Raw genomic sequence first — 13,537 nt, 5'->3', positions numbered from 1 at the left:
GTCCCCTCAGTGGGAGAGGAAACCAAAGGAGCATCAATCAGTGGAGAATATTCAGTTTATATATTTTCAGAAGTATATTTTGATGAGTTTGCTTTAAGAAATTTTTGTGAGATATACTAAAATTCTTACTTTATAAAACCCACTTATATACTGCCTCCTCTATGACACAATATTTTGGTCTATAACATTGTATTTAAACTACTCGATTTTTGGGGGTAGCCATTTTATATACAGAAATGACTTAATTTTTGAAAGAAAGGATTTTATGTTTAGATGAGTTTGAAATTTTTTTTGATTAAAAGATTTTTCTACCCACTACACACAAAGATTTTCCTACTAGCCTGTAGCCTCAAGGCAGGAAGCTACATGCCATGGCTATGAGAACACCTTTAAATCGGAAGGTGTTAATTTTCAGCTAACCCCCTGTTCTTCCCTACTTAGGTTCTTGAAATACAATCTTGTACTTTTGAGAATCTTGGAGAATAGAACTTTGCCCTGGGGCTTTTACTGCATTTTTATCTCTGTGTACATAGATGTTTCCTGCTGAGGCTACCCTGTCAGGACTTTTCATCTGTAAGTCAGTTATAATCCTAAGCTTTAGAGTAGGAGGTTAGTTCCTCAACCTCAGGTCATTGGGGAAGCCTGCAGTAATGTTTATGGTTTGAATAATGACCTTACTTGTAGAGATAAATTTGAGTTCCTTCTCCCTTAGTATTAACAGCAGACATTTGCAGAGTAGCCAGCCTTAATTACAAGTGTAGAGTGGCTTTGGAACACAAAAAATAAAGTATAATCAAAGTTCAGAAATAGGATTTTATCTCCTTTATTTCATATATATAATGTTACTGAGTATTAGGTATTCATTTTTTCAGGCAACTCATTCTGAGTCAGTCATTTGCTACTTTCTATAGTAACATCATCCTAATGACTTTTTTTTTGCCCTTTGGAAAGGTGGGAATAGGAGTTCATTATAGATGTGTCTGACTGCCTAAGTATATGTTGAAATATAAGAAATTTTAGACCTGGAAAGAACTTTAAACTAGTAATAAGAGACTTCAGTTTGCATTCTTCTCTACTACTTAGCTCTGGAACTATGAGCACATATTTTAAACTTTTTGAATCTTGGTTTTTCTTATATGTGTTAGAAGCATAGTAATATCTGCCCTGTTCTGTGTTCCTCACAGGGGTATTGTTGGCATCAAATTCATCTATCCATGCAACTAATATTTTGTGCTTCCTTTGTACCAACCAGGTGCTGCAGGTACTGCAGTGAATAAAACAAAATCCCTGATCAGTGGAATGTAATGAAAATAATAATTTTGAAAATTGTGAAGGAATTTAGAAATTTAAGTTTTTAATGCCCTCTGACATTTATAATTTCACAACAGATGAGGAAGCTAAGGTACAGAAAGATTAAATGGTTAGTCCAAGATTATCCAGTGAGTTGGGGCAGAGTAAGAATTAGAATCAGATTGTTCTTAGCAGTCTAGTGTTCTTCCTCCCTTCCCTACCAGAAAATATATTATGATCTAGATTTTTCATTTAGTTTCCCCCACTTTTTTTTTTTTTTTTTTTAACCTCTCATTGCAATGCTTTCCCTGTTTTTGGTTCCCCCAAACCACTTTTTCTTTACATTTCATGTAATAAATTGTTCTGTTTTTGGTTTTTCCCCCTTTGGTAACATTGTATGCTATCAAGCTGAATATTTAGGTGATGGCAGGAAAAGTCAGATTTCTTCCATCCTAGACTGATCTGAATTTATATCTTTGCTTTCTCATTGGCCTTAAGATTTTGGACAAATTAATCAGCTTCTTTTGAACCGTAGCTTACTCTTTCATAAAACATTGATAATAATGAAGTTACTTTTGAGGCTGTTTTCAGGCTAAAAGTGGTATGAAATAAAAGCCCCTGGCATTCAGTAAGGCTCAGTAATTGATAGTGCCATCTCTGTGAATCACTTTATTTTTGTTCTATGTTGGTTTTTTTCTATTACTACTAAAAGGTACGTCTTACAGAGTCTCCCTGTTTTCAATGCTAGTATAAAGAAAATTAGGTCTGTTTACAATCGTTTGAGTACCACTTCAGTCCTTGTTCTGTGCGGTCTGTTGTGTATTCCGGAGCAGACAACAGGAGAGCTACAGTATTGCCGCTGTCTTTCGAGTCACAGTCTTGTATAGGGGCCCATGAGGTCCTGAAAATGTACACAGAACTGTTTCTTTCCCTTCTGAGTGGTTATAGATTTCATTTTTAAAAGGGCCTATGAATCCAGAAAAGATTTAGAACCACTCAGTTCTAGTGTTCATATTTATTCCTTACCCTGAGGAAACAGTTACAGAGTATCAGCATAAAATGAAATGCTAATTTTGAGACATAACAGGAAGAAAAAGATATACTTAGAGTCTGAAGTCCTGATTTTCAGCTTTTGTGCTATTATTTATTAAGCTGTATGGTCTTGAATGGGCATAACACATAAATTCTTGGAGTCTGGTGATAACCGATATCTACTTATCAGGTTGTTAGGGTTAAATGCCCTCTCTCAATGCATCACATGTGAGAGAGTACTTTGTAATGATAACACCTTGTGTTAACATTAGTACCTGTTACTCTAGTAGCAATTTGGGGATGGAAACCTTCATAGAGCGCTCTTGACTCCTCTGTGGTAGAGCCTGGGTGTGAACTAGGTTGGAGCTTTAGGGGTTGAATCTGAGATAACCTATGTATTTTTCTCTTCAAATAAGATATTATGTATAAGACCGAGAGTCCTGGGAGATTTGTATAATAATTCTGCCTGTGCCATTGAGTTACAGTGTACTTAAAATTTCTTAACAATGTGTAAAATAATAATGGTAATACTTGTAGCAAACTTAGAATTGTGAGGGGCAAATGAGATGATGTCCAAGAAGCATTTCCTGAAGTATTTGTCAACCAACAAGTGGTCTTTTCAGCAAGTTACTTGACTTTCTGTGTCTCAGTCTCTGCATCAGTAAAATGGGATAATTATCCCATGGGGTTGTTGTAATGTTTATCTAGAGGAGTAGTGCATGTCACACACCACAGGATCTAGTACATAGTAAATGTTCAGTGAGTGTTAACTTGGCTGTTACTGTTAATTTTTGTTATATATTACCTTCCTAGGATATATATACACAGGTTCTTTGACCTTGTCTTAGTTTGTTCTATTTTGGGGGGGAAGGAACAGGTGGAGACAATATTAAAGCACATAAAATGGAGAGAAATAAAGTAGTCATTTGTGTGGTACTGAGAACAATTTTTATCTACAGGTAGAATGGACCAGAGTAGCTAATGAAGACCTCATGTGGATTAAGGTTAAAACTGGTCTTCAAGAATGAAGGGGGGGGGAATCGGAGGGGGAGACGAACCATGAGAGACGATGGACTCTGAGAAACAAACTGAGGGTTCTAGAGGGGAGGGGGTGGGGGGATGGGTTAGCCTGGTGATGGGTATTAAAGAGGGCACGTTCTGAATGGAACACTGGGTGTTATGCACAAACAATGAATCATGGAACACTACATCAAGAACTAATGATGTCATGTATGGTGATTAACATAACATAATAAAATAAAAATAAAAAATAAAATAAAAAAAAAACTGGTCTTCAAGAAAGAATAGCGGGATAGACAGAGGGATGAAGGACATGTTAGGAAAAAGCAAAGTTCTGAGAAGGGGAATAAGATTAGTGTGGTTGAAACAATAAGGAGATACAAGTGATCAAGGAACCTTGTTGCTTTCAAAAGTGTGAAATGTGGCAACTATGTTCATCCCTGTTCCGGTTAACCCCAAGATTAGCAGAAGGGAGATACATTCTAATGCCACTGGGTTCTTCCTAAAGGGTTTTCCCATGGCAGGAGGAGGAGGTATGGCTGGATAGGTTTCAATTTTCAGTGGTTGTGATACTAATGATAGCACTGTTCCTGGAACGATGGGGGATATGTTCTGAAAGTTTAACCATTTTTCTCACTAACCATTTTGCTATAGAAGTAATAGATCCTGTGTTCCTAGACTTGTCCAAAAGGCAAGCACATCACATAATGGACATTTGCAACAGTAAAGTTGTATATACTCTTTTGCCATATTCTTTGCCATTTGAAAACTTAGCTTAAAACTGACTTTAACTAGAAAGATGATTATTGTCATATTTACTACAATATAGCAAAAACAGGAACCATTAAGTATTTAAAAGAAGGGGCAAAAAGTTAATGTTTTTGCATATGTAGAATAGACCAAGGGTTGTTAATTGTATAGTTATATAATTCATATACCATACAGTTTACCCACTTAAAGTCTCAGTGGCTTTTAATATATTTATAGAGTTGTGCACCCTTCATTACAATTTAAGAACATTTTAATGATTCCACGAGAAACCTAGTATCCACTTTTCATTTACTCCCTACATTCCCCCCAAAGTTTCTAGCTCTAGGCAACCACTTATCTACTTTCTATGGTTTTGCTAATTCTGGACATTTTATATGAAGGAAATAATACATTATGTGTTCTTTTGTAACTGACTTCTTTTACTCAGTGTGATGTTTTCAAGGTTTATCCATGTTGTAGCAAGTGTTATTATTTATTCTTTCTTACTGCTGAATAATATTTCATCGTATGGGCATAAACCACGTTTTGTTTATCCATCTGTTGGTGGACGTGTGGGTTCATCAGTTGGTGGACATGGGATTGTTTCCACCTTTTGGATATTATGAAGAATGTTACTATGAACATTCAAATACAAGTTTTTCTGTGGACTTATGTTTTCATTTCTCTTGGATATATAGGAGTAGAATTTCTATGTCGTGTAGTAACTCTTTAACCTTTGAGGAACTTAAAATTGTTTTTCAAAGTGGCTGCATATTTTCACCAACACTGTATGAGGGTTCCGTTTTCTTCACATTCTCGCGTATACTTGTCTGTCTTTTTTTTTCCTTCAAGTTTTATTTATTTAAGTAATCTCTCTACCCCACATGGGGCTTGAACTCATGACCTTGAGATCAAGAATCACATGATCTTCTGACTGAGCCAGCCAGGTGCCCCGTGATTTTAACCTGTCTTTTGGATTACAGCCATCCTAGTGGGTGTGAACTGATATGTCATTATGGTTTTGATTTGCATTTGCCTGATAGGTAATGATATTGAGCATCTTTTCATATGCTTATAAGTCATTTGTATAGCTTCTTTAGAGGATGTCTGTTCAGATCTTTTCCCCATTATTAAATTAGGTTATTTGTAATTTTATTATTAAATGGAGTGTACTGTAGTCAATTTTTGTAAATACAATTTTATTGGGCAGTCACACTAGTTTGCATTTTGTCCATGGCTGCTTTTGTGCTACAGTGGTAGATTTGACTAGTTGTGACCCCAGACAGTGTTGTCTGCAAAGCCTAAAATAGTTGCTCTTTGGCTCATTAGAGAACAAGTTTTCTGATCCCTGAAATAGTTGTGTAATCATTACAATATTTAGGAAGTGTTGTTAAGTAGGAAATATTTTAGAATAAAAATCATGCAATATAGTGTATGATTTTGACTATGTAAAAAACTGTCAATATGCATGCATAGCAAAGAGACTAATAGGAAATACACTAAAATATTAACTGGTCTTTGGATTGTGGATTTCTGGCTGATTATAACTGATGCTGAAAATCAAAAGAAGGAAATCACACTTTACAAAATGGGAGTATTATTACTTTTATAGCCAGAGATAGAAACATTTGGTAATGGGCAATAAAGATCTTTAAGATGGCTTATTTTAAACTGAATTTTCCTGTTTCTCTGTTTTTTACGTTCTTAGGAACATATAAATTTAAGAATCATTTTTTTTTTTCAACTACAAATGACCTGTTTTGTATAGGCAGCCACTATCCCTTTATGTCTTTGGAAAGTCATCTGGAAAATAATAGAGTGTTTTGTACATGATGAAATAGTGAATGATAGTCAATAAATTCTTGTTGATTGAGTTACCGTTTATGACTTACATGTTACCTTTTTTCCCACAGAATTTTAATATATTTCATTATTGAGTCTAGGAATGTTTCATTTGTCAGGTACATTTTACTAGAAATCTTGTTTATTAAAATAGTTAGCAGCATTACTTTAATTTTTCAATACTTACCTAAGAGGATGGACACTTAGCCCCAGGTTATTTATTTTTTTTCCTTTCCTGTAGTTTGTTTAAGGCTTCCCACTCTGTGTTCCTTATACTTAATCTCTAAAATAGGTGAATGTGCTTTATGTGTGTTTCTTTTAAGTTCTTCACTGTATGGGAGCCACATCCTTTAGAACATCTGGATATTTAACTTCTTTGAAGCATTGGGACACAGGATATAGAACTGGACTTCTTATGTAGTGTTATAGTTCACTAAATACTATTTCCTTTAATATGGTTATATAAAACTGCATATCTAACATTTTTCTCCCATTTCTTCCAATTTGTTTGTAACTTTGAGTCAGGAAGTTTTGTGTTCTTATTAAGGTAAAGAAAACAGTGGATTGAAAATAAAGAACCCTGATTTATTTTTTTAAACAAAGCCTTGATCTCACTAGCTATATAATCTAGAATAAGTAATTGAAGCCTGGCGCTGCAATGATAGGGACTTGTAATTATTTCAGATCCCTTGAAGTTCTAAAGTACTAAGACTCCCTGGTGAGTTTGGTACTAGTCTTGGTTTGTTTTTATTTTTCCAGTCATACCTTGTCCTCAAAACATGCCCTCATATACTCCGTCATACCTTACATTTTGAGTACCATTTGGGGACTTATTTCTTATAGTGTCTAATGTTGCTAATTAGATTTAATTTACTTAGGAATTAAAGTACTTTTCTAGTCTGTTATTTTACTAGTAGGAGGTCTTAGAATAAGATGATAATAAAGTTTTTATACCTCTTAGATTTCTATGTGGTCAGAAAGAATGCTTCATTTCAGACATAAAAGACATTTAGTAGACTAATCTTTTTTTGATGGTTAAGTCTTCTATCAGTGAAAACTTAAAAATTTTTATTTGATTATCCCAATGACTGCTGTTCTTTATAGAATGTGGAAAACAATAAATTTGTAGTTTTAGAAGTCTACTGTAAGTTTTCTGAAGTGTAAATATTCCCACCATGGTTGATTTTAAGCTATTGTCAGGAAGTCACTGAAAGTGCAACTAGAAAAGAGATGTGCACATTTGGCCTCCCCACTCCCACCCCACCCTCCTGCACCGCAACTGGGAAGAGGTGCAGCCAGTGAAGGGAGCAGACAGGTTTGTAACCATCAAGCAGTGAGACTTGTTTCTTTGTGTGGTTGCTAATTTAGCTCTTATAAAAGAGGAATTTTCTATATATATTTGAGGATTATGGTAGAGAGTAATAATAAATTTCATGCAGGTTCAGGAATGCTGTGAAAAAAATATTCCATTATACTTATCCTTATAATTTGATTTTAAAAGTAATTTTAAAAGGGAAACAAAGGTGTTCTAGAGAGGTGGTTATGGTAACGTATTTATGAGTAAATTGAGGTTGCAAGAAGGGTGATTCTTTTAAAGGATTTAGAAGCGAGTTTATAATTCTTTGCCTTAAAAATCTCAAATTCAATTTCAGGCTGAAGCTTTTGACACTGTAACAAAGTGTTCCCTCAAGGGCTCCTAAATGATGGAAACAAGTAAAGGTTTATGTATTATAAAGAGTATATCCTTTCTAATAGGGAATTATGAGGGGGAAGTTACTGCCTGATTCAATGGCTCAGGGAAGAAGGGATTCTTCTTTAGCACACCACCTGCTTTCAGCAAAAAATGTCTGTGGATCCGTTGATCAATAGCCCTCTACTGGAGTAAGACTTTTCTCAAAACCTTCTCAAAGATCCTTGCTTGTTAAAATCTATCCAGAAAAACTAGGAATTTTACTATAGTAAAGTTTTTTTTTCAAAAATGTGTATTTTTTTTTACATAGAGGATAAAAGAACTCATATATAGGAGATTAATATATATTATTATAAATTTATGTGATTGGTTATTATATTTCCTTTATTGATTAATATATCTTTAAAAAGCCTTTAAAAATATCCCTTAAGCATGTACACACTATGCAGTATACAGTGCCATTCTTACTGTTTTCAAATAAGGTCTTAGTAGTCATTTCTGAGAAAAAATAGTGTGGCATCAGGAATATAACATTTATTATAAGATTGTTTCTATGGGAAAATCAGTTTTTACCTTTATCATTTTGATATAAAAGACCTTTTCCAGGAAAGTACTCTGCTAAGAATGTGAAGATTACCTTTACTGCCAAACAGCTACCCACTTCTATAGTCAAGCAAGTCTACTACATGGTGACCCTTGCATATACCATGCTCATTCCCTTCTTTTGCTCATTCCTTTCTTTCTCCCGTTACAGTTACATTCATTAAGATTTGTTTTAAGTGTAGCCGCCTTATTTAATCCTTTTAAATTATAACATATCACTTAATCAACCTCTACTTACTTTTGTATGTGGTTATCGTCAAACAAAATTTTAAGTTATTTTTGGCATGGTCCCAGTTCTGGACTACTGTAGTAGCAGTTCTCTTTTTTTTTTTTTTAAAAAGATTTTATTTATTTATTTATTTTGAGAGAGAGAATGAGAGATAGAGAGCACGAGAGGGAAGAGGGTCAGAGGGAGAGGCAGACTCCCTGCTGAGCAGGGAGCCCGATGTGGGACTCGATCCCAGGACTCCAGGATCATGACCTGAGCCGAAGGCAGTCGCTTAACCAACTGAGCCACCCAGGCGCCCTGTAGTAGCAGTTCTCTTAACTTAATTTAGTTAGCCAGTATTCTCCATTCCCTTTTGAAGACATACTGACTCATGCCCCTAGTATTAAAGCTAGGCGAAGAGACCACTCTCTAGTACTTCTGTCCACTTCTATGCCTGGGTCCTGTCAAAATCTGATGTACTTGGTCCCTGGTGTGATCTTAACATGTGTGATTTAGAGGAGAAAGATAATCAGTTATGTTAAAAAAAAAGTTGTATTTGTTTCTGAACCCATGTATCCCAGTTACACTTTTTATTATAATCATCACTTAATTTACTCCTACATAGTTGGAAGAAGCATGAGAATGATGGCAAGGTAGTTTCTGTAAAAACTAAGGCATTTGCTTTGGAATTTTACTCAAGCTAGTTGATAGATTGCAGTTGATTCGGGTGTGCAGAAGACAACTAACAAAATATTGGTGGAAAAGTCTTGAAGGACTCTGCATTCAGATTTGTTCACAAATGTCTTTAGTTGTCATGCTATTTAAAAGAAACTGGACACCATAACTGTTGCAGTGTTGTAATATTTTATTAAAGACAAAAGCCACATTAATATCACTTGGCAAGTGATGCAAGGTCTTATGTTGAAAGATTTGTATGATTTTAGTTAAAATGAAATATATTCATGACTCCCTCTTTTGTCAAATATTTTGATTTTCTTATCAGTTTCCCCGTACTGTGTGTGTGTGTGTGTGTGTGTGTGTGTGTGTGTGTGTGTGTGTTGCACATGCTCTAATGGGTATTCAGGTAATATAATCATGGACTCTTAAAGCTCTCAGTGTCTTTAGAGAAAACAAACCCTGGGAAGTGATGTGATTTGCTGAATTTCACAACAAATGAAATGGTGAATCTTTTACTTGAATTAAGGGCGTATATGCCAATCTAGTGCTCTTTTACAGAAATCCTTAATTGATTTGGGTGTGTTTTTTGCATTACTGATGCTGAGCTGCACACTGCTTCGCGAAGATGGAACCAGTGAAGCAATTTATATAAATCTCATTGCCGGCCCACATATTTGGGATATTCATTGCATTTTTTTTTTTTTTTTTGGTATTAGCATTAAATAGCTTAGAGATTTAGAGAGGCAAAAGGAGCTCCTCACTTTGTGTTCTGTTTCAGAACTTTAAGGAGTAAAGAGACTGTCCTATGCACCTCATATTGCCTTTCTCCAGGCACCCATTAACCGTGTTTTTGACCCTGAGAGAGGAATCAGTAAATCACTATGTATCGAGTGTCTCCAATGTTCAGTACATTATTTAGCCACAGGAGATACCACTATGAATAAAATGAGCATGGAATAAAACAGATGAAGTCTCTGGTCCTGAGATTTTTATCTCAGCAGTTGTATTTATCTCTACTAGTTGAATTATTTAACTGTAGGTTGTAAGTGCTATAAAACGTGAAAAATTTGGTGCTATGAGATCCATACCTCATCCGAAGGAATATGGCAGGGGGGGGGGCGGCGAGGGGTACTGAAGGCTGCCATGTGTAATAGATATTTTAGATGAACTCTAAAGTAAGTGGGAACTGTCAAGTCAGTGTGGGGGAAAGAAGGGAAATGTGTGGAGATTGGGCAGGGGTGAGCATATTTGGCAGAGGGATTAGCCTGTCCAGAGGCTCTGAGATATGAAGGGGCATATTTGAGAAATAGAAAGAAAGCTTGTGAGTCAGCAGAACAGAAAGGAAGGAGGAAGGTGGAACTGATGGTGATGAGGAAGTAAGCCTGGTCCTCCTGGGCATGCGAGATCTTTAAGAAAGTATTCATGCTTAGCCCGGAGGTTGATGGGGAGGTATTGAACCGGTTTTGAATCTCGTATTTTGTACTATCATATTTGTATTTTTATTTATTTTTTTATTTTCTTGTTTTTTACATTTTACCATCTTTTTTATTGTGATAAAACATGAGAATTTTTAAAAAGATCACTCTGGCTGCTCTATGGAAAACCGAATGGAGGGGAGACAAATATGGATGTGGGAGACCATTTAAAATAAAAGGCCAGGAATAGAATGCTGGCATTAGGGATGGAGATAAAGGCATGCAAATACATGTTCAGAGAGGTACACTTGTTTGCTTTTTGCTTTTGTACTTTAATAAAACCTCATTACTTGTTTGCATTCCTAGTTAACTTCCATAATTCTCGCAACCATTCTGTCAAGATACATAAGCTTCAGGGGCCTGCTATGAATTTTAGATTTTCAAGGTAGGGTTGAATATATTACTTATTCTCTTGGTCATTTAGGAAATAATGCTCTCCTGTCTTTAAGTTCAGGAAAGGAAAGCTTAGTAATAAAATGAAAGTGTAGGTAATAGGATTTATTGTAATAATCTGGGAGTTTTTTTGTTTTGTTTTTTTTTTAATTTTATATTGTTATGTTAATCGCCATACATTACATCATTAGTTTTTGATGTAGTGTTCCATGATTCATCCTTTGTGCATAACACCCAGTGCTCCATGCAGAATGTGTCCTCTTTAATACCCATCACCAGGCTAACCCATCCCCCCACCCTCCTCCCCTCTAAAACCCTCAGTTTGTTTTTCAGAGTCCATCCTCTCTCATGGTTCATCTGCCCCTCCGACTTACTCCCCTTCATTCTTCCCCTCCTGCTATCATCTTCTTTTTTTTTTTTAACATATATTGCATTATTTGTTTCAGAAGTACAGATCTGTGATTCAACAGTTTGCACAATTCACAGCTCTCACCATAGCACATACCCTCCCCAATGACTATCACCCAGCCACCCCATCCCTCCCACCCCCCACCACTCCAGCAACCCTCAGTTTGTTTCCTGAGATTAAGAATTCCTCATATCAGTGAGGTCATATGATACATGTCTTTCTCTGATTGACATTTCACTCAGCATAACACCCTCCAATTCCATCCACGTCATTGCAAATGGCAAGATCTCATTCCTTTTGATGGCTGCATAATATTCCATTGTGTATATATACCACATCTTCTTTATCCATTCATCTGTTGATGGACATCTTGGCTCTTTCCACAGTTTGGCTATTGTGGACATTGCTGCTATAAACATTGGGGTGCACATACCCCTTCGATCCCTAATTGCTGGATCCTATGGTAGCTCTAATTTCAACTCTTTGAGGAACCTCCATACTGTTTTCCAGAGGGGTTGCACCAGCTTGCATTCCCACCAACAGTGTAGGAGGGTTCCCCTTTCTCTACATCCCCGCCAACATCTGTCATTTCCTGACTTGTTAATTTTAGCCATTCTGACTGCTGTGAGGTGGTATCTCAGTGAGGTTTTGATTTGGATTTCCCTGATGCCGAGCGATGTTGAGCACTTTTTCATGTGTCTGTTGGCCATTTGGATGTCTTCTTTGGAAAAATGTCTGTTCATGTCTCCTGCCCATTTCTTGATTGGATTATTTGTTCTTTGGGTGTTGAGTTTGATAAGTTCTTTATAGATTTTGGATACTAGCCCTTTATCTGATATGTCATTTGCAAATATTTTCTCCCATTCTGTCGGTTGTCTTTTGGTTTTGTGGGCTGTTTCTTTTGCTGTGCAAAAGCTTTTTATCTTGATGAAGTCCCAATAGTTCATTTTTGCCCTTGCTTCCCTTGCCTTTGACGATGTTTCTAGGAAGAAGTTGCTGCGGCTGAGGTCGAAGAGGTTGCTGTCTGTGTTCTCCTTTAGGATTTTGATGGACTCCTGTCTCACGTTTAGGTCTTTCAACCATTTGGAGTCTATTTTTGTGTGTGGTGTAAGCAGATGGTCCACTTTCATTCTTCTGCATGTGGCTGTCCAATTTTCCCAACACCATTTGTTGAAGAGACTGTCTTTTTGTCATTGGACATTCTTTCCTGCTTTGTCAAAGATGAGTTGACCATAGAGTTGAGGGTCCATTTCTGGGCTCTCTATTCTGTTCCATTGATCTATGTGTCTGTTTTTGTGCCAGTACCGTACTGTCTTGATGATGACAGCTTTGTAATAGAGCTGGAAGTCTGGAATTGTGATGCCGCCAGCTTTGCTTTTCGTTTTCAATATTCCTCTGGCTATTCGGGGTCTCTTCTGGTTCCATACAAATTTTAGGATTATTTGTTCCATTTCTTTGAAAAAAGTGGATGGTATTTGGATGGGGATTGCACTGAATGTGTAGATTGCTCCTAGGTAGCATTGACATCTTCACAGTGTTTGTTCTTCCAATCCATGAGCATGGAACGTTTTTCCATTTCTTTGTGTCTTCTTCAATTTCTTTCATGAGTATTTTATAGTTTTCTGAGTATAGATCCTTTGCCTCTTTGGTTAAATTTATTCCTAGGTATCTTATGGTTTTGGGTGCAATTGTAAATGGGATCGACTCCTTGATTTGTCTCTCTTCTGTCTTGTTGTTGGTGTATAGGAATGCCACTGATTTCTGTGCATTGATTTTATATCCTGCTACTTTACTGAATTCCTGTATGAGTTCTAGCAGTTTTGGGGGGGAGTCTTTTGGGTTTTCCACATAAAGTATCGTATCATCTGCAAAGAGTGAGAGTTTGACTTCCTCTTTGCCGATTTGGATGCCTTTGATTTCTTTTTGTTGTCTGATTGCTGTGGCTTGGACTTCTAATACTATGTTGAATAGCAGTGGTGATAGTGGACATCCCCGCCGCGTTCCTGACCTTAGGGGAAAAGCTCTCAGCTTTTCCCCATTGAGAATGATATTCGCTGTGGGTTTTTCATAGATGACTTATGATATTGAGGTATGTACCCTCTATCCCTATACTCTAAAGAGTTTTGATCAAGAAAGGATGCTGTACT

At 36.4% G+C, this 13,537-nt stretch overlaps 1 protein-coding gene across 3 annotated transcripts in view; it reads left to right on the top strand.

The window, feature by feature from the left end:
* SNX13 (sorting nexin 13) overlaps window positions 1-13,537 on the top strand; it is a 131,158-nt gene that overhangs the window by 49,959 nt on the left and 67,662 nt on the right. The window lies entirely within an intron of this gene.

Source organism: Eumetopias jubatus, unplaced genomic scaffold (genome assembly GCF_037043125.1).
Source record: "Eumetopias jubatus isolate StellerSeaLion01/CBP00866 unplaced genomic scaffold, mEumJub1_p1.0 scaffold_14, whole genome shotgun sequence".
Lineage (NCBI taxonomy): Eukaryota > Metazoa > Chordata > Mammalia > Carnivora > Otariidae > Eumetopias > Eumetopias jubatus.
This window is presented reverse-complemented; position numbering and strand designations above follow the sequence as displayed.